A 19,777-nucleotide genomic window follows, 5' to 3' on the forward strand; every position below is an offset into this window, starting at 1 on the left:
CACACTCTAGAAAGTATTTCACTTGGTCAATTTGTTTCCATGTTACATTTTCTGTTTCTCCCTACATGAAATAATTGTTTTGTTTTTTGGTTTTTTTTTGTATTTGTTTGTTTGTTTTTTAGTATCATTAATCTACAATTACATGAAGAGCATTATGTTTACTAGGCTCCCCCCTTCACCAAGTCCCCCCACATACCCCTTCATAGTCACTGTCCATCAGCATAGTAAGATGCTGTAAAATCACTACCTGTCTTCTCTGTGTTGCACAGCCCTCCCACACACTATACATGCTAATCTTAATGCCCCCTTTCTTTTTCCCAACTCTTATCCCTCTCTTCCCACCCATCCTCCCAATACCCTTTCCCTTTGGTAACTATTAGTCCATTCTTGGGTTCTGTGATTCTGCTGCTGTTTTGTTCCTTCAGTTTTCCTTTGTTCTTATACTCCACATATGAGTGAAATCATTTGGTACTTGCCTTTCTCCACCTGGCTTATTTCATTGAGCCAGATCCATCCATGTTGTTGCAAATGGTAGGATCTGTTTTTTTCTTATGGCTGAGTAATATTCCATTGTGTATATGTACCACATCTTCTTTATCCATTCATCTACTGATGGACATTTAGATTGCTTCCATATCTTGGCTATTGTAAATAGTGCAGCGATAAACATAGGGGTGCATCTATCTTTTTCAAACTGGAGTGCTGCATTCTTAGGATAAATTCTTAGAACTGGAATTCCTGGGTCAAATGGTATTTCTATTTTGAGCATTCTGAGGAACCTCCATAATGCTTTCCACAATGGTTGAAGTAATTTACATTCCCATCAACAGTGTAGGAGGGTTCCCCTTTCTCCACAACCTCGCCAACATTTGTTGTTGTTTGTCTTTTCGATGATGGCGATCCTTACTGGTGTGAGGTGATATCTCATGGTGGTTTTAATTTGCATTTCTCTGATGACAAGCAATGTGGAGCATCTTTTCATGTGTCTGTTGGCCATCTGAATTTCTTCTTTAGAGAACTGCCTATTCAGCTCCTCTGCCCATTTTTTAATTGGATTATTTGCTTTTTGTTTGTTGAGGTGCATGAGCTCTTTATATATTTTGGATGTCAACCCTTTATCAGGTCTGTCATTTAGGAATATATTCGCCCATACTGTAGGATACCTTTTTGTTCTATTGATGGTGTCCTTTGCTGTACAGAAGCTTTTTAGTTGATATAGTCCCACTTGTTCATTTTTGCCTTTGTTTCCCTTGCCCAGGGAGATATGTTCATGAAGAAGTCACTCATGTTTATGTCCATGAGATTTTTGCCTATGTTTTTTTCTAAGAGTTGTATGGTTTCATGACTTACATTCAGGCCTTTGATCCATTTTGAATTTACTTTTGTGTATGGGGTTAGACAGTGATCCAGTTTCATTCTCTTACATGTAGCTGTCCAGTTTTGCCAGCACCATTTGTTGAAGAGACTGTCATTTCCCCATTGTATGTCCATGGCTCCTTTATCATATATTAATTGACCATATATGTTTGGGTTAATGTTTGGAGTCTGTATTCTGTTCCACTGGTCTGTGGCTCTGTTCTTGTGCCAGTACCAAATTGTCTTGATTACTGTGGCTTTGTAGTAGAGCTTGAAGTTGGGAAGCGAGATCCCCCACACTTTATTCTTCTTTCTCAGGATTGCTTTGGCTATTCGGGGTCTTTAGTGTTTCCATATGAATTTTTGAACTATTTGTTCCAGTTCATTGAAGAATGCTGTTGGTAATTTGATAGGGATTGCATCGAATCTGAATGTTGCTTTGGGCTGGGTGGCCATTTTGACTATATTAATTCTTCCTAGCCAAGAGAATGGGATGAGTTTCCATTTGTTAGTGTCCTCTTTAATTTCTCTTAAGAGTGTCTTGTAGTTTTCAGGGTATAGGTCTTTCACTTCCTCGGTTAGGTTTATTCCTAGGTATTTTATTCTTTTTGATGCTATTGTGAATGGAATTGTTTTCCTGATTTCTCTTTCTATTGGTTCATTGTTAGTGTATAGGAAAGCTACAGATTTCTGTGAGTTAATTTTGTATCCTACAACTCTGCTGAATTCCGATATTAGTTCTAGTAGTTTTGGAGTGGAGTCTTTAGGGTTTTTGATGTACAGTATCATGTCATTTGCAAATAGTGACAGTTTGACTTCTTCTTTACCAATCTGGATTCCTTGTATTTCTTTGTTTTGTCTAATTGCCATGGCTAGGACCTCCAGTACTATGTTGAATAACAGTGGGGAGAGTGGGCATCCCTGTCTTGTTCCTTATCTCAGAGGAAAAGCTTTCAGCCTCTCACTGTTCAGTATGTTAGCTGTGGGTTTATCATTTATGGCCTTTATTATGTTGAGGTATTTGCCCTCTATGCCCATTTTGTTTAGAGTTTTTATCAAGAATGGATGTTGAATTTTGTTGAATGCTTTTTCAGCATCTATGGAGATGATCATGTGGTTTTTGTCCTTTTTGTTGATGTGGTGGATAATGTTGATGGATTTTCAGATGTACCATCCTTAAATCCCTGGAATGAATCCCACTTGGTCATGGTGTATGATCCTTTTGATGTATTTTTGAATTCAGTTTGCTAATATTTTGTTGAGTATTTTTGCATCTACGTTCATCAGGGATATTGGTCTGTAGTTTTCTTTTTTGGTGGGGTCTTTGCCTGGTTTTGGTATTAGGGTGATGTTGGCTTCATAGAATGAGTTTGGGAGTATTCCCTCCTCTTCTACTTTTTGGAAAACTTTAAGGAGAATTGGTATTATGTCTTCTCTGTATGTCTGATAAAATTCCGAGGTAAATCCATCTCATCCAGGGGTTTTGTTCTTGGGTAGTTTTTTGATTACCACTTCAATTTTGTTGCTGGTAATTAGTTTGTTGAGATTTTTTGTTTCTTCTTGGTCAGTCTTGGAAGGTTGTATTTTTCTAGGAAGTTGTCCATTTCTCCTAGGTTTTCCAGCTTGTTAGCTTATAGGTTTTCATAGTACTCTCTAATAATTCTTTGTATTTCTGTGGGGTCCATCGTGATTTTTCCTTTCTCATTTCTGATTCTGTTGATGTGTGTTGATTCTCTTTTTCTCTTAATAAGTCTGGCTAGACGCTTATCTATTTTGTTTATTTTCTCAAAGAATCAGCTCTTGGTTTCATTGATTTTTTCTATTGTGTTATTCTTTTCAATTTCATTTCTTCTCTGATCTTTATTATGTCCCTCCTTCTGCTGACTTTAGGCCTCATTTATTCTTCTTTTTCCAATTTTGATAATTGTGACATTAGACTATTCATTTGGGATTGTTCTTCCTTCTTTAAATATGCCTGGATTGCTATATACTTTCCTCTTCAGACTGCTTTTGCTGCGTCCCACAGAAGTTGGGGCTTTGTGTTGTTGTTGTGATTTCTTTCCATATATTGCTGGATCTCCATTTAATTTGTTTGTTGATCCATTGACTGTTTAGGAGCATGTTGTTAAGCCTCCATGTGTTTGTGAGCCTTTTTGCTTTCTTTGTACAATTTATTTCTAGTTTTATACCTTTGTGGTCTGAAAAGTTGGTTGGTAGAATTTCAATCTTTTTGAATTTACTGAGGCTCTTTTTGTGGCCTAGTATGTGGTCTATTCTGGAGAATGTTCCTTGTGCACTTGAGAAGAATGTGTATCCTGTTGCTTTTGGGTGTAGAGTCCTATAGACATCAAATAGGTCCATCTGTTCTAGTGTGTTGTTCAGTGCCTCTGTGTCCTTACTTATTTTCTGTCTGGTGGATCTGTCCTTTGGACTGAATAGTGTGTTGAAGTCTCCTAAAATGAATGCATTGCATTCTATTTCCGCCTTTAGTTCTGTTAGTATTTGTTTCATGTATGCTGGTGCTCCTGTGTTGGGTGCATATATATTTATAATGGTTATATCCTCTTGTTGGACTGAGCCCTTTATCATTATGTAATGTCCTTCTTTATCTCTTGATACTTTCTTTGTTTTGAAGTCTATTTTGTCTGATACTAGTACTGTAACACCTGCTTTTTTCTCCCTATTGTTTGCATGAAATATCTTTTTCCATGCCTTGACATTTAGTCTGTGCATATCTTTGGGTTTGAGGTGAGTCTCTTGTAAGCAGCATATAGATGGGTCTTTTTTTTTTATCCATTCAGTGACTCTATGTCTTTTCATTGGTGCATTCAGTCCATTTACATTTAGAGTGATTATCGATAGATATGTACTTATTGCCATTTCAGGCTTTAGATTTGTGGTTACCAAAGGTTCCAGGTTACTTTCCTTACTATCTAAGAGTCTAACTTAACTCACTTAGTATGCTGTTACAAACACAATCTAAAGGTTCTTTTCTATTTCTCCTCCTTTTTCTTCCTCCTTCATTATTTATATATTAGGCATCAATTTATGTACTTTTTGGCTATCCCTTGATTGACTTTGAGTATAGTTAATTTAATTTTGCATTTGCTTCATAATTAGCTGTTCTACTTTCTTTACTTTGGTTTTATCACCTCTGGTGACAGCTATTCAACCTTAGGAACACTTCCATCTATAGCAGTCCCTCCAAAATAGACTATAGAGATGGTTTGTGGGAGGTAAACTCTCAGCTTTTGCTTATCTGGAAATTGTTTAAGCCCTCCTTCAAATTTAAATGATAATCTTACCAGATAATGTAATCTTGGTTGAGGCCCTTCTACTTCATGGCATTAAATACATCATGCCACTCCCTCCTAGCCTGTAAGGTTTCTGCTGAGAAGTCTGATGTTAGCCTGATGGGCTTTCCTTTGTATGTGATCTTATTTCTCTCTCTAGCTGCTTTTAGCAGTCTGTCCTTATCCTTGATCTTTCCCATTTTAATTACTATGTGTCTTGGTGTTGTCTTCCTTGGGTCCCTTGTGTTGGGAGATCTGTGGATCTCCATGGCCTGAGAGACTGTCTCCTTCCCCAGATTGGGGAAGTTTTCAGCAACTACCTCCTCTAGGACACTTTCTATCCCTTTCTCTCTCTCTTCTTCTTCTGGTGTCCCTATAATGCGAATATTGTTCTGCTTGGATTGGTCACACAGTTCTCTCAATATTCTTTCATTCTTACAGATCTTTTTTTCTCTCTGTGCCTCAGCTTCTTTGTATTCCTCTTCTCTAGTTTCTATTTCATTTATTGTCTCCTCCACCGTATCCAACCTATTTTTAATACCCTCCATCGTGCCCTTTAACAGTTGGATCTCTGACCTGAATTCATTACTGAGTTCTTGGATGTCTTTCCATACCTCCATTAGAATGTTGATGATTTTTACTTTGTACTCCCTTTCAGGAAGAGTCACGAGGTCCATATCATTTAAATCTTTCTTGGGAGTTGTATTAACAATTTTACTCTGGACGTTTGGCATTTCGTGTTTATATATGGTGCCCTCTAGTGTCCAGAAGCTCTATTCTGGAGCTGCTCAGCCCTTGAAGCAATGTTGGGGTCACAGGGGAGCATTACTGGTGCCTGGGGGGAAGGAAAGAGCTGTTCCCCGCCTCCCGGCTGGTGTGTCTGTCTCCACTGCCTGAGCCAGATGACCAGTCACACAGGTATAAGTTTTTGTCCCAGAGCAGCCAGATATGGATCCCTGCTTTCCACAAACGGCCAGAATCCCAGTCTCCCCAGGAACTCAGCCTGTATTAACTTTCCAACTTGGTAGTCATGCAAATCTCATGAAAGCACCATGAAATGTTGGTTTGTGCTCCCAGAGCAGATCTCTGGAGCTAGGTATTCAGCAGTCTCAAGCCTTCCACTCTCTCTCTGCTCCTTTTTCCTTCCTCCCGCAGGTGAGCTGGGGTCAGGGAAGGGCTCGGGTCCCGTGGAGCCACAGCTCTGCTACGTTACCCTGTTGGGTGAGGTCTGCTCTTTTCCCCAGGTGTGTGCAGTCTGACGCTGTCCTCTTTCCAGTTGCTCTCTCAGAATTAGTTGCACCAATTAAATTTTCTAATTATATCCAGTTTTAGGAGGAAGCCTCTGTCTCTCCTCACACTACCATCTTTAATCTATTCTCTGTCTTCTCTTAACCTACTGTTTTGTTTTTTAATAAAGCCTAAATAAAAATATCCAGTCTTCTTGCACTGGCTTCATTTGTTTGATTTCTTCTTCAGTTTTTACTAACTCGATTTGCATAGCCTTAAAATTCATCTCAATTATTTGTTCATCAGTCTTCATCTGTTTAGTACAAAATATGTTTGGATAGAAAATAAATCCTCATTTTCAAACATTGGAGGTCAATTCACAACATTAATGACAACAAAAGCCTATTATTTAGGGAACCACAGCCCCTGGAAAGAGTCATTTAAATCCCCCAAGCATGCTAGAGCCCCTTGCCTGCAGCCCCAAGTCTCTAAAGCCTGTCTTAGTCCATATGGGCTGCTATAACCAAAATACCACAGAGTGTGCAGCTTAAACAACAAAGATTGTTTTCCCACCATTCTGGAGGCTGCAAAGTCCAATATCAAGGCGCCAGCAGACCCAGTATCTCAAGGGCCCTCTTCCTGGTGTGCAGATGATTGTCTTCAAGCTATGTCCTCACATGGCAGAAGGAACAAGGGAGCTCTCTGAGGTCTCTTTTATAAGGGCACATCACTTCTCAACAGCCCCCCCCCAATACCGTCACACTGCAGGTTTGGGTGTCAGCATGTGAATTTGGGAAGGACACAAACATTCAGTCCATCACAGAGGCCAAGATAGGAAACACTCTGCAGTTACACCTTCAGCCTGGAGCAAGCCTCCATTTGCTAACATTCTAGGTCATTCTGAGCATAGCAACTAGGGCTGGGATCCTGAGTCCTGTTCTAACTCCTTGTCTCTTTCTAGACTGAGAATATGCCTCACCTTTGTCAGGTTCCACCTGTGCATGGGAGCTCTGCCCCTGAGCCACAAGCTGGCCAGGGGTGTTCCCTACCTATGCTTCTAATTGCCACCAACCCCACTCATTTTCCCCTCTATTCTGTGTTAGAATTCTGCTATGTCCTGGCCCTCTCCATTCTCAATCTCGTCTCTCCACCACACCTCCCCAGTGCATGGGTACCACATGCTTACTGAAATCACCTGTGGCTGGACTCTAATAACTATGTAGAGCAGAGTTGCCCACCAGCCGGGACCACTCACCTCTTGTCTGCCCATGAGAGAGATAAATAAATTTCTATCTTATTTAGGCAATTGTAGTTTGGGGACATCTGTGTTACAGAAGCTTGAGCTTAACTGCTAACTTACACTCTATCTTATTCTAAGTAAGAATATAAAGCCAGGAATAAGCAGATATTTTAAGAAATCCACTGCCATGAAAAAGAGAAGCTAGACTAAACAAACAAACAAAAAAAGGACCTCAAGAAATAGAGAAAATATAGGATGTGAAATAAAGCTAAATAGTAACAACATAAATAATGAATATCATCTTTCATTATGGAAGAGTGCTCCCATAAAACAAGAACAGGTACCTATGCAAAAGGAATGGCCAGAAAGCAAATAAGAGTTCTTAGAAATTTGAAATGTTAACCAAAATAAATATTTCTATAGAAGGTCATAAGTTGAAATTGAGGAGACTTTCTAGAAGTAGAACAAGAAGGTAGAGATGGGAAATAGGAGAGAAAGATGAAAGACCTGGGAGCTCAACTAGGAGATACAGCATTTAGCTCATAGCAATTGAAAAACAAAACAAACAAAAAAGAATGTAAAAAAGTAAAGAACAAATTATCAAACAATAATACAGAGATGAAGCCTGTAAGTAAAGGGTCTGAGATGGCATGAGGGATGTTTGATCCACTGTGTTTGAGCTCTATCTGAGCTGTGAGAAGGGAGTGTCTGCTGTTCAATAATATGTCCATTAAGTAACCATAGGCCGCCAGGAGCAGGTAGTATTGGGGAAATTCATGTGTTCAAATAGGACCAAGTAGGACCAACCAGTAGATTGACCCAAGAGTTGTACTCAAAGCACCCCAGCCCTCAGGGCCCAGCACATAGGAGGGAGTCAGAGGACACTGAATGAAAGAAAAAAAGAATGAGAAGCTAAGTGAATGAATAACTCTCCTGGAATGGAGAATATGGGCCTCTTTGGAAAAAAGAACAGGTCATGCATGTAAAGGATGTTTGTATCCTTCTGCTCAGCAGGTGAGCAGGACAGGGACAGAGACAGAGGGGTACTGTGAGGAGGAATGCTATTCCCAGCAGCAAAGGCTGAGCAGGGAAAGCTAGCAGCCCTGGGGAAATGTCAAATTAGGTCAGTTAGTAATAATGGAGAACTTCAATAACCCACACAGAGATTGGCAGAATGCCTCATCTAGACAAGACGTAGATGAGGTTTTAGATATGAACTAGTCATTTCAGAGCCCACAAGGAAAGGAAATACATTGGGCTGTTCACCAAACTGTTAAGAAAAATGGGTGCTGAGTAGCTCTGTGTAACAGTAATCACAGTACAATTAAATTCAGTGTTCTGGAGAAGAGCATAAGCCAATCCCTCCCACCAGAAAATAGAGCCTTGACAATGAAGAAAGAAGTCTATAATAAAAGAGCAAACAACTTGCAGAAAATCTCTACATTTTCAGAACATCTTATTAAGAAACACCAGACCAATGGAAAAGGTATATCACAATCCAAAAGGTCACATTCTGTACAAAAATCCATGTAGCTAAATGGCAATGTTTTTTCTGAAAAAAATACAACAAACAGGGCAGGGGTGGAGGACAAGTAAAGACAGGAAGAAGGAAAAGAAGGAAGGAAGGAAAGGCGTTTTTTTTGCTAGGTACTCATTCAGGCTAATTGACTCCTATTTTGAGTATGTTAATTACACTGAGATAGAAATTAACTTAATGAAACTAGCTATCATTTCTTGACAACTTTTCATGAAATAAGCATGGAACTAGATGCAGTTCCCTTTCCATAACTTGATTTAGGTTGTGGTACATACTGAGTTTCAGTTTAATTCAAACGGCCTTTACCTTCAACAGGAAACCATTGAAAGGTTTTAAAGCAAGGAAGTAACATCATTTGACTTCTTGAGAAACAAATTTTTTTCTTATTTTTCTCATTTTTTAAAGTCTTTAAATGATCATTGATTATTTAAAGCAAAACAAATAACAATGCATTGTGGAACTTATAACATATGCTCTAAGTTAAATACATAACAAAAATGCTCAATTGCTCCAAAGGAAGGCAGAAAATAGGAAAAAAGAAACAAAGAGCAAATGAGACAAACAAAACAAATAGCAAGTTGGTAATTTAAACCCAACCTGTCACCAATTATGTTAAATATAAAAGGTCTAAACACTTTACCTAAAAGGCAAATGGAATTTTAAAAACCTCTCTCCCTACCCACGTCTCCCTCTCTTGTCACCCCACCTCCCTCTCTCCTACCCTCCTCTCCTCTCTCCCCTTCTCTCACCTCCCTCTGCCTGCCCTACCTTCTCTCTGTCCCCCTTCCCATTTTCCCACTCCTTCTCTCCCTTGACATCTTTGTATGTCACCTTGTCTCTATTTTTCCAAAATACCGTCCTCCATTTCTGTGGGACCAATTAAAAGAACTTCAAGTTCTTCTTACTTTCTTTGGCCAAGCATTTTAACTCTTGTTTATAAAAAAACATTTATTATCCAAACTAGGTTCCAGAGGCCTCATCTTCATGAACCAAAAGAGTCCTCTCCAAAACAACAATGTCTCTTCCTCCTTAACCAGTCAGTCCAAACTTTCAACTGTTTTTCTTCTTATTACATATATACCACTGAGCAGCTGCAAACATAGGGAAAAAAGGTGTGCCAAAGGAGAGAAAAATTCCTCAATATGGACTCTAAAGAGTTATCTTTCTTTACCACCTTCATTAGAAAAACTTCACCTTTATGCATACCTCGCAAGTTCATGATATGCCCTTTCACTACTAAGTAAATAAGCAAACAACATTAATCCCAAATATCCTGTTGTACTAGTGTCCAAGAGCTGCCATAGGAAATCACCACAAGCAAGGTGTCTTACACAACTGAAACTGATTCTCTCACAGTTCTGGAAGCCAGAAGTGTGAAATCAAGGTGTTGGCGGGGCCTTGCTCCCTCCAGAGTTTCCAAGGGAGAATCCATCCTCGCCCTTCCCAGCTCCTGGTGCTCCTTGGCTACAGGCAGGAAAACTCCAATCTCTGCCTCTCTTCATCTTGTTCTTCTCATGGCCTTCCTCTCAGTGTGTATCTATCTGTGTGCCCTCTCTTCTTCTTATAAGGACACCAGTCACTGGGTTTAGGGCCCAACTTAAATCCAGAATGATTCCACTGTGAGATCCTTAACTAATGACATCTGCAAAGATTCTATTTCCAAATGAGGTCCCACTCTGAGGTTCTGTGTAGACACTGATTTGAGTGGGATGCTACTCAACTCACTCAACACAATGTTCTGAAATTTATAATAGCATTCAGGAAGTAAAAGTTTTACTTTAAAATTAATATACATATGATAAAATTAATTTGTGTGTGTGTGTGTATATATATATATATATGTATATATATATATATGTCTTCTCAGGTTTTTCAGCAAAGTTCAAGTCCTGTTTTTCACTCATTCATCCATCCATCCATCCATTCATTCATTCATTAAGTAAGCATTTATTCCACACTTACCATGGGGCTAGACACAGACTCTTTTAATAAGCCTAGAACTGCTGCAGCTCCCGAGTTTTTCATTCTGATTTTGTATCTCTTCTTTCAAAATGGAGCTGTCTGCCAGAAAGGGAATTTCTTCCAAGCTGGAGTTATTTTCATACTTTAGTTTTTAAATTAAAACAATAGTAAAGTGCACTGACATTTTGTTCCTAGAGCATGTGGAGTAATATTTTTACAGTTACTCTGGCAACCACAGAGGCAAGAGTGGGCAGGAGGGAAGGAGCAGAAGGGCTGGTGTCAGTAGCAGGGAAGTGCGGAGAGCACCCCTCTGTGGCATGCTGGCTCTGTCCTCCTCTCGGACAGGGCCAGAACTCCAGCAGCTGCCCAGAAAGCGGCCAGATCACTGGCCTCAACTGTCATCGCATGGCTGGAGAATGCAGTTTTTTTCTCAAGAAATGAATGATAAACCAAGGAGTGTAGAAGTTAAGAACTAGTTCTAAAAAAAAATGTTTATACAGGGCTAGATGTCAGCATCTGAAAGGCAGTGTTGGTTGAACCATTACTTGTGGACAACAACTACTTGTGCCAAGTCCACGACAAATGTGCTGTCAGGAACTGGATTTTGCCAATGGTTCCAGATTCTGAGACAAAGTCATAGCCGTGTCCTACTTGCTAGTATCTCTATGCTTATGGAACATGACTGTACCATTAACTAGTCAGTCTACTTACTGTGGACCTACCATGTGCATAGCCCTGAGTCAGGGGCTTTCAAAATATTAAAAACAAAAACAAACACCTACCCTACTCTGGCCAAAGATATAATGCAAATGAGACAAATAAACATGCTTGTGTGATCCACACATTTTACCCACTGAGTCTTTAAAAAAAAAGTAGTTGTGGGAAGGGGAGAAAATCTAAAATCATACTGAAAGTCAACATGTCTTTATACGAAAGAGTGTCAGCTTGACTTCACGTGGCCCTGAGTTTGAATTGCAACTTTCATGTACTTGCTGTACGTCCTTTCATGTTACTTATACTTAGTGACCCTGTTTTCTCAACTGCAAAAAGAAGGTGGGAATCCTTACCTCATAGTTTGTTGTGGGAATTAAATGAGAAAATTAATGACAAGCAAGAGTACAATGTCTGACACAACACTGACACTCAGTACATGGTAACTGTCACTCTTCTATCATTCATACACTCAGTCCCCCCTTTCATGCCCTGGGACATGGACCCGAGGCATGGTAGCTTGCTGCCAGCAATATGGGATAATCAGGAGCTGGGAGTACCCAGAGGCCATGGAAGCTAACTTCTAAGATCCAGCCCTCCCGCAAAGCATAGCGTCCAAGGCTCATGGAGCCTTAGGGACAGAGAATGCACGATATTCTGGCCATCAAGGATAGGAACAATCTAAACATCCAGTCATCAGCTGGTGCTACCATCCCAGACCTCATCAGAGGGTGGAGAGCATGGCCTGGGTAGGGTCAGCCAAAACCTACTCCATAGAATTTTCCAACATTGGGAAAAAAAGCAGTGAGTCCAGGGAGGGACTATCACAGAAGCTGGCTGGTTTCCCCTGGGGAGCCTCATGTCACCTAGGGCCTCTCCTCAGTCTTCATTCTGAATCCTGTTAGAGGAGGCACAGAACAGTTCACACATTCCTGCCTCCAGTGCAGCTTCGCGAAACAGAAGCTGGGTTGGGCCTTCAGAAGAATGGTCCAGGCCCAGCTCTGGGAAGCTGGCAAAGAAGAAGTGGGTGGCCAAGACCAAGGCAATGAGCGAGCTTGTCCTGCCATTCCTGTGATGCAGCAAAACCAACTTGGGTGAATGAGTTGTTTCACCCTTCTCTTAGATTAGTCACTCAAGTTAAATTTATTTTTAAGAGAGTGTTCTATTTATACACAAAAGAGGTAAATACGGGACCATGGAACCACATGAGTATTCAAAACTATTCCATATACCCTGAAAAGAAAATAGGAATTACAAAATAAAGCCAGGCCAGATTTCCTCAACTTTCAGATTATCTCATCTGAAAGAAGGCAGCAGTAGTATTTAAACGTTTCTTAATCACAGTCAGGATCAGAGAAAAGTGTTCCTATTTGTCAGTCTCAAAAAAGAAATCAAACTCAAATCCCTGAAGCATATGAAGTGATTTGGATATAAATAATCACTTTGTCTAAATGTGGACCAATTGGTTATAAGAACTAAAACCAAACTAGTTTTATTTAGTTTTAAGTGAGAAGATGTAATTTCTGACTTTCCTTTACTACTAGAACTGTCATGTCATCTGGGCTAAACATAGAAAATATCATAAAATGAGGACCTAAGTGCTAGAACTTGTAGTATAATGACTGTGGAGAAAGACGGAGATCTGGCTCCTAGCCTCCTGCTCCGGACAAGTCATTTAACTAAAAGTGTTAGGCATTCAGTATTCCAGGATGGCACAGTTCCAAGTAAATAAGGAATCTGGGAGAAGAGAAGGTTGGTGCTTCTCCTCCAGTGGTTTAGTGTCTAGTTAGTATCACAATATTAAAACCAAAGGTAAGTGATGTGCACATGACAGTCAGCAATGAGGTTCCACACAGATACACCATCCCGAGTAATGGGGAAAGGGGAGTCCCTGGGACCAAGGGGAGGAATTAGGCTGGCCCCAGACAGTTAGGTTAGCTGTTAATGGGTAAGAGGAGGGCACAACACCTTCTGGATAAACAGCCCATGTGGAGCCAGCATGTGGGATGGAAGCCTGCAGGTGAGGGCTCAGTGAGACCAAAGGGAGGGCTTGGAGAACTCAGTCAACCAGACACAGGGGTTTAGATAAACTGGGGAATGATTCTGCTTACCAAAGGCTTATTTGGTACCTGCCATGTACCATGCACTTCAGGGACATCAGGAAATGACACCAGCATCAGGAGGAATGAAAGTGGTGCTCAAAAGGAGCAGGGTTGGAGGAACTCCATAGGAAGCAAGAGACCTCAGCTCGGAGACTCTGGACAATTAATCACAACCGAACCACTAGGGCCTGTGCTGGTGAGGAAGCCATAAGGATGGAGAAAAGAAGTGCAATAGCTTGAAAGGAGCGGGGGATAACAGCCCAGAAATGGGAGGCACAGAATGTAACTGACACAGAAATGAGCAGCTTCCCAACCTGGGTGAGCAGTGAGTGTTGGTCCCAAATACAAATGGTTGTCAGGTGACTTGGGCAGGACCCTTAGCTGATCCACTGGTCAAATGAGGGTGCGAATAATTTCTTCCCTATTTCATCAGATTGTTGTGAAATTCTGTGAGAAATTGTTTTAAAATAATTTAAACTATATACTGACATAGAATGAAAAAACATTTTCCTTAGCATACTGATTAGTGGGTCAGGGTCCTTTTGGTAGTGACTTCATTTCTTTATTATTCATTTCAGGCATACATAGTTGTTTTGACTCTAGATTATACCACTTTTAGAAATATTAACAAGTGTCAACACTTAAGCCACAGTCCCACTGTTTACGTGCTAAGACTGTTCTCTGGGCTGTGGCCACAGTAACTGTATGTGAAGCACTTTCTATTTGCAGCTTTATCTCTTTGCCTTGTGGGTTCCTAATCTCAACAAGGGCTTCTCTAGCCCTGATTGGCTAGGTCAAGTTGTTCTGTCTAATTCTGCTGCTGACCAGCAGTACAGGGCTAGCCACATGATGGATGTTGGATGTCAGTGCAGCCCTGTGGCATTTCCCCCTTCCCTTCATAGAATTCTCAGTGGCTGGAGACTGAGCACCCTGTTTATCTTGCACATCTGTTTTGCGTAGACAAATTGATCTTCAGTAACTGGATTTTTCTGTTAATAACTAGATTTTTGATGCTGTATTAAAGAGCCTCTGTGGTCGTACGTGTAAGGCTGGCAGTGTGGGGGAAATGAAATTGACAGGCAAAGGGAGCAAAGAGAGGAAAAAGAACTGAGTCATTTGAATAAGAACCAGGCCCTCCCTTTCCACCTCCCTATTTCGTACCTTTACCTTTGGCAGCATTTCTGCACCCGATTCCCTTTCCTGTTGCTGATATGGAGCCCATAAAGAGAGAGGTGATGGAGAGGGGGCATAAGAAGACATAGAGGTAACATGCTATGAGGCTTTAGGGAAAATTAAAGAGACTGGTGGCATCCACTAACTCCTTCCTGCTCAGCCAGCTCTTGCTGTCTCCCCAGATCATTTCCAATTTAGTTTATTTTTCGGTTGCTTAAACCCTCAGAAGCAATTTATCAACCCCCTTTGGTGCTGTGGAGTTAAAGTAGAATTCAAAGACTGAACTCACTTTAACTTTTCCCTGTTTTCTCTTTGTGTTCAGGAAGTCCCAGGCATACATGGAGTTTCAAACCCAGTATGGGTGCTCTGGCCTCGAAGAGGCTGAGACTCACTGCCTGGGGTGAAAAAAATCTAGCTCAGCCTTGTCTTGAAAGAAAAGCCAAAATCATAGAACAGATACTACATAGTTGCTTGACAAAATAGACTGGGCAGAAATTCAAGTATTTTCAGAGCAATGCATAATATTTGCACCATCATCTTCCATTTTCCTGAATTTTTAGTCCTTTTATGGCAAATAAGTTAACATCTGAGACATCTGCTACCTTGAAGCTGCAGTATTTAGTTCCCAAGAATGTTATGCGGATTAACAATACATGGTCACATATATGCCTCAGAGAAGTGAGTTAAAGTGAACTAACGTAATAATTACATAATGCTTAACAAATACAGGATGTTACATACCAACTGGCATTACTCACACCAGTTAGTTATATTGCATTGTAATACATCCAAAAATCTATGTAACTTTTTATATACTGCTGAAATGATAATTGCTCAATTGCTGAGGATTCTAAAGCATCAAGAACTCTACAAAGAAAAGCATATGTTTTTCTTTTCTCCATTATATACTCACACATAGTTATCCATATCCTTAAAACTCATCTCCCAACCTGCTTAAAAACTGAAAGTATACACACTGTGTGGAAAGGGAAAATTAACGTGTACTATAAAAAAGTTTAGAAATGAAGACAACCTTCCAAGGAATGAGAGGAAATGCCATTTATAACAGTACACAATTATGGTTTGGCAAGGAGGAAGAAAGCTTATCAAAAGCTAAATGTGCTAATAGATTTTAATTTCTCCACATATAATACTTCATGGCAATAAGCCAGAAGCACCAGTGATCGTGTGTGTGTGTGTTTGTGTCTGTGTACAATTTATTCATCCATTCACTTGATCCATATTGATTGAATACCTAGTTCACAACAGGGGATAAAATAATGAACAGAACAGACAAAAATCCATGCCCTCAGAAACTTATATGCTAGGGGATTATATGCTAGAGCCATGGAAACTGCCAGGAAACCTGCAGTTGATCTTAGCCCTTGCTGCTTGCCCTGGCCCCCTAGGTGGGCAAAATGGGGAAAGGGTTAAAAAGTATAAATTTCCAGTTATAAAATGATAAATTACAGGATATAGTGTACAGTATGGTGATTATAGTTAATACTGTGTTGTATATTTGAAAGTAGCTAGGAAACTGGATCTTGAAAGTTCTCATCATAAGAAAAAATTATTTTATAACTATGTATGGTGATGGATGTTGACTAAACTTCTTACTGTGGTGATCATCTTGCAATATATACAAATATTGAATCATGTACATCTGGAACTAAAAAAAGTAGCTGTGGCTATAATAATTTGTTAATAGAATACATAATATACAAAAATGTATATTCTGATATCAAAAACATAAAGTGTGGTGGTAAAAGATGCTTTTATATGTGATCAAAGTTAAGTTGTTATCTGCTTAAAATAGACTGTTACATCTGTAAGATGTTTCAAGTAAGCCACAGAGTATCAACAAAACAAAAACATGTAGTACACGAACAAAATAAAGAGAATGGAATCAAAATATACAGTTATGGAAATACATCAATTCACAAAGGAAGATAGCAAAAGAGGAAGAAAGGAACAAAGGAACTGCAAAACAGCCAGAAAACAAAACAGCAACAGTAAGTGCTTACCTATCAATAATTACTTTAAATATATATGGACTAAATTCTCCAATCAAAAGGCACAGAGTGGCTGAATAGTTAAAACAACAACAGAACAAAACAAGACTTAACTATATCCTGCCTAAACAGGCACATTCAGCTTCAAGGACACACATAGACTCAAAGAGAAGGGATGGAAAGAAATATTACATGCAAGTGAAAACTGAAAAAGAGCAGAGGTAGTTGTACTTCTATCAGCCAAATAGACTTCAAGTCAAAAACTGTAACAAGAGACAAAGAAGGTCATTATAATGATAATGGGGTCAATTCATCAGGAGGATATAACAAATATAAAATTATATAGACCCAACATTGGAGCATCTAAATATATTAAGCAAATACTAACAGACAAAGAGAGTAATAGATAACAATACAGTAACAGTAGGGGTTTCAATAGCCAAATTTCAACAGTACATAGATTATCCAGACAGAAAGCCAATAAGGAAACATTAGGATTGAACTATACTTTAAACTAAATGGACCTAACAGACATATATAGAATATTCCATTTAACAGCAACAGAACACACATTCTTCTTAAGTGCACATGAAACATTCTCCAATATAGATCATATGTTAGATTACCAAAGTTCAGCTAATTTAAAAATACTGAAATCATAACAAGTATATTTTCTGATCACAATGGCATGAAGCCAGAAATCAATAACAGGAGGAAAACTGGAAAGTTCACAGATATGTAGAGATTAAACAACACATTCCTGAACAACTAATAATCAAAGATGAAAGCAAAAAAAATATGTTGAAATGGACAAAAATGGAAACACAACATACCAAAACTTATAAGCAGCAAAAGTAATGCTAAGAAGGAAATACATAGCAATAAATGTTTACATTAAGAAAAAAGAAAGCTTTCAAATGAACAACCTAATTTTACAAATCAAAGAACTAGAAAAACAAGAACAAACTAAACACAAAATTAGCAGAAGGAAATGACAAAGATCAGGACAGAAATAAATGAAATAAATAATAGAAAAACAATTGACATTTGACAAGATCATGGAACTAAATGATGGTTTTTAAAAAAAAATAAATAAAATTGATGAACCTTTAGCTAGACATACCAAAGAAAAAAGAGAGAAGGCTCAAATAAATAAAATTATAAATAAAAGCAGAGTCATTACGACTAACACCACAGAAACACAAAGGATCATAAGACACTACCATGAAAAATTACATGCCAACAAAATGGATAACCTAGAAGGAATGATAAATATCTAGAAACATATAAGACTAGAATCATGAAAAAATAGAAAATCTGAGCACAACAATAACAGATTAAATCAGTAAAGGAAAAACCTCTCAATGAAGAAAAGTCCAGGATCATATGGCTTCACAGGTGAATTCAACCAAACTCTTAAAGAAGACTTAAAGCCAATGCTTTTCAAACTCTTTCCAAAAATTGAAGAACTCACTTTAAGAAGCCAGCACTACCTGATACAAAAGCCAGATAGAGATACAGCTATAAAAGAAAAACACAGGCCAATATCCCTTATGAACATAGATCCAAAAGTTCTCAGCAAAATATCAGCAAACCAAATTCAATACCACATTAAATGGATCATTCACCATGACTGAGTGGGATCTATCTTTGGGATGAAAGGATGGTTCAACATAAGCAAATCAATAAATGTGATAACCCAGTAAAAGAATGAAAGACAAAAATCATCTCATCATTTTAATAGATGTAGAAAAAGCATTTGACAAAAGTCAACATCTTTCACAATAAAACTCCCACCAAATTAGGTATAGAAGGAACATACCTCAACATAATAAAATCCATATTGGTAAAGATCAATAAAACCCACGTTAATAACACATTCAGCGGTGAAAGGCTGAAAGCTTTCTCCCCAAGTTCAGAAACAAGACAAGGGTGCCCACTCTCACCACCTCTATTCAACATTGTACTGAAAATCCTAGCCAGAGCAATCAGGAAAGAAAAAGAAATAAAAGGCATCAAAATTTAAAAAGTGAAACGGTGTCTGCTAGTGATATGAACTTATATGTAGAAAATCCTAAAGACGCCACCAAAAAACTGTTAGAATAAACAAATTCATTGTTTTCAGCCAGTAGGGTATTATTATTTAGCCATGAAAAAGAAGAGAATCCTGACATTTGCAACAACATGGATGAAACTTGAGGGCACTATGTTAAGTGAAATACATCAGATAGAGGAAGACAAATACTATATGATATCACTTATATGTGGAATCTAAAAACGTTGAACTCTTGGAAACCGAGAGTAGAATGGTGGTTACCGGGGGCTGAGGGGTGGGCAATTGGGAGATGTTGGTCAAAGGGTACAAACTTCCAGCTCTAGGATAAATAAGTTCCAAACATCTAATATCAAGCATAGTGACTATGACTGTAGTTAACAACACTATATTGTATTCTTGAAAGTTGCTATGGAAGTAGAGACTTAATATTCTTACCATAGCAAAACAACAAAACGGTAATTATGTGAGGTGAAGGATGTGTTAACTAACCTTGTTGTGGTGAATAATTTGCTATATATACATCAATCAAATCATCACACTGCATTGCCAGCAGAACTGCCCTACAAGAAATGTTAAAGGAAGTTCTTCACGCAGAAACAAAAATGAGGAGGTGACATCAGCAAAAATAGGAGAACAAGTGTGTATGAAAAGCATCTTCTGTATAACAGCAATGAGGCCCAGGCGGAAAAAGTCAGAATCCACCTTTTCAGAATGCTGGAAGTTAACCAAAGGCTCACAGCAACCTAGGGAGCCTTTATTCAGGAAAAGTGGATGGAGGTGGGTAATAGCAGTGTGCATGGTGGTATTTAACATGCCCTCTTCCCATTTTCCCTCTCCAGCAACTGTTTCATCTCTAGATACAGTAAAATATTAATTTAAAAAGAAAAAAGTCATCACACTGTACACCTTAAACTTAAACTTACATAATGTTATATATCAATTATATTTCAATGAATTTGGTGGGGTGGGTATCAGGAAAGAGCAAATAAGGTAGGGACAGCAGGAAGAAGAAGTAGGGGGAAATCTGTTTCTGTGAAGATATGTTAGATTATGCTGCAAAAAAAAAAAAAAAAACACATCAAAATCTTAGTGTCTTACCACAAAGGTT

The sequence above is a fragment of the Manis javanica genome, chromosome 7 (assembly GCF_040802235.1).
Source record: "Manis javanica isolate MJ-LG chromosome 7, MJ_LKY, whole genome shotgun sequence".
Taxonomy (NCBI): domain Eukaryota; kingdom Metazoa; phylum Chordata; class Mammalia; order Pholidota; family Manidae; genus Manis; species Manis javanica.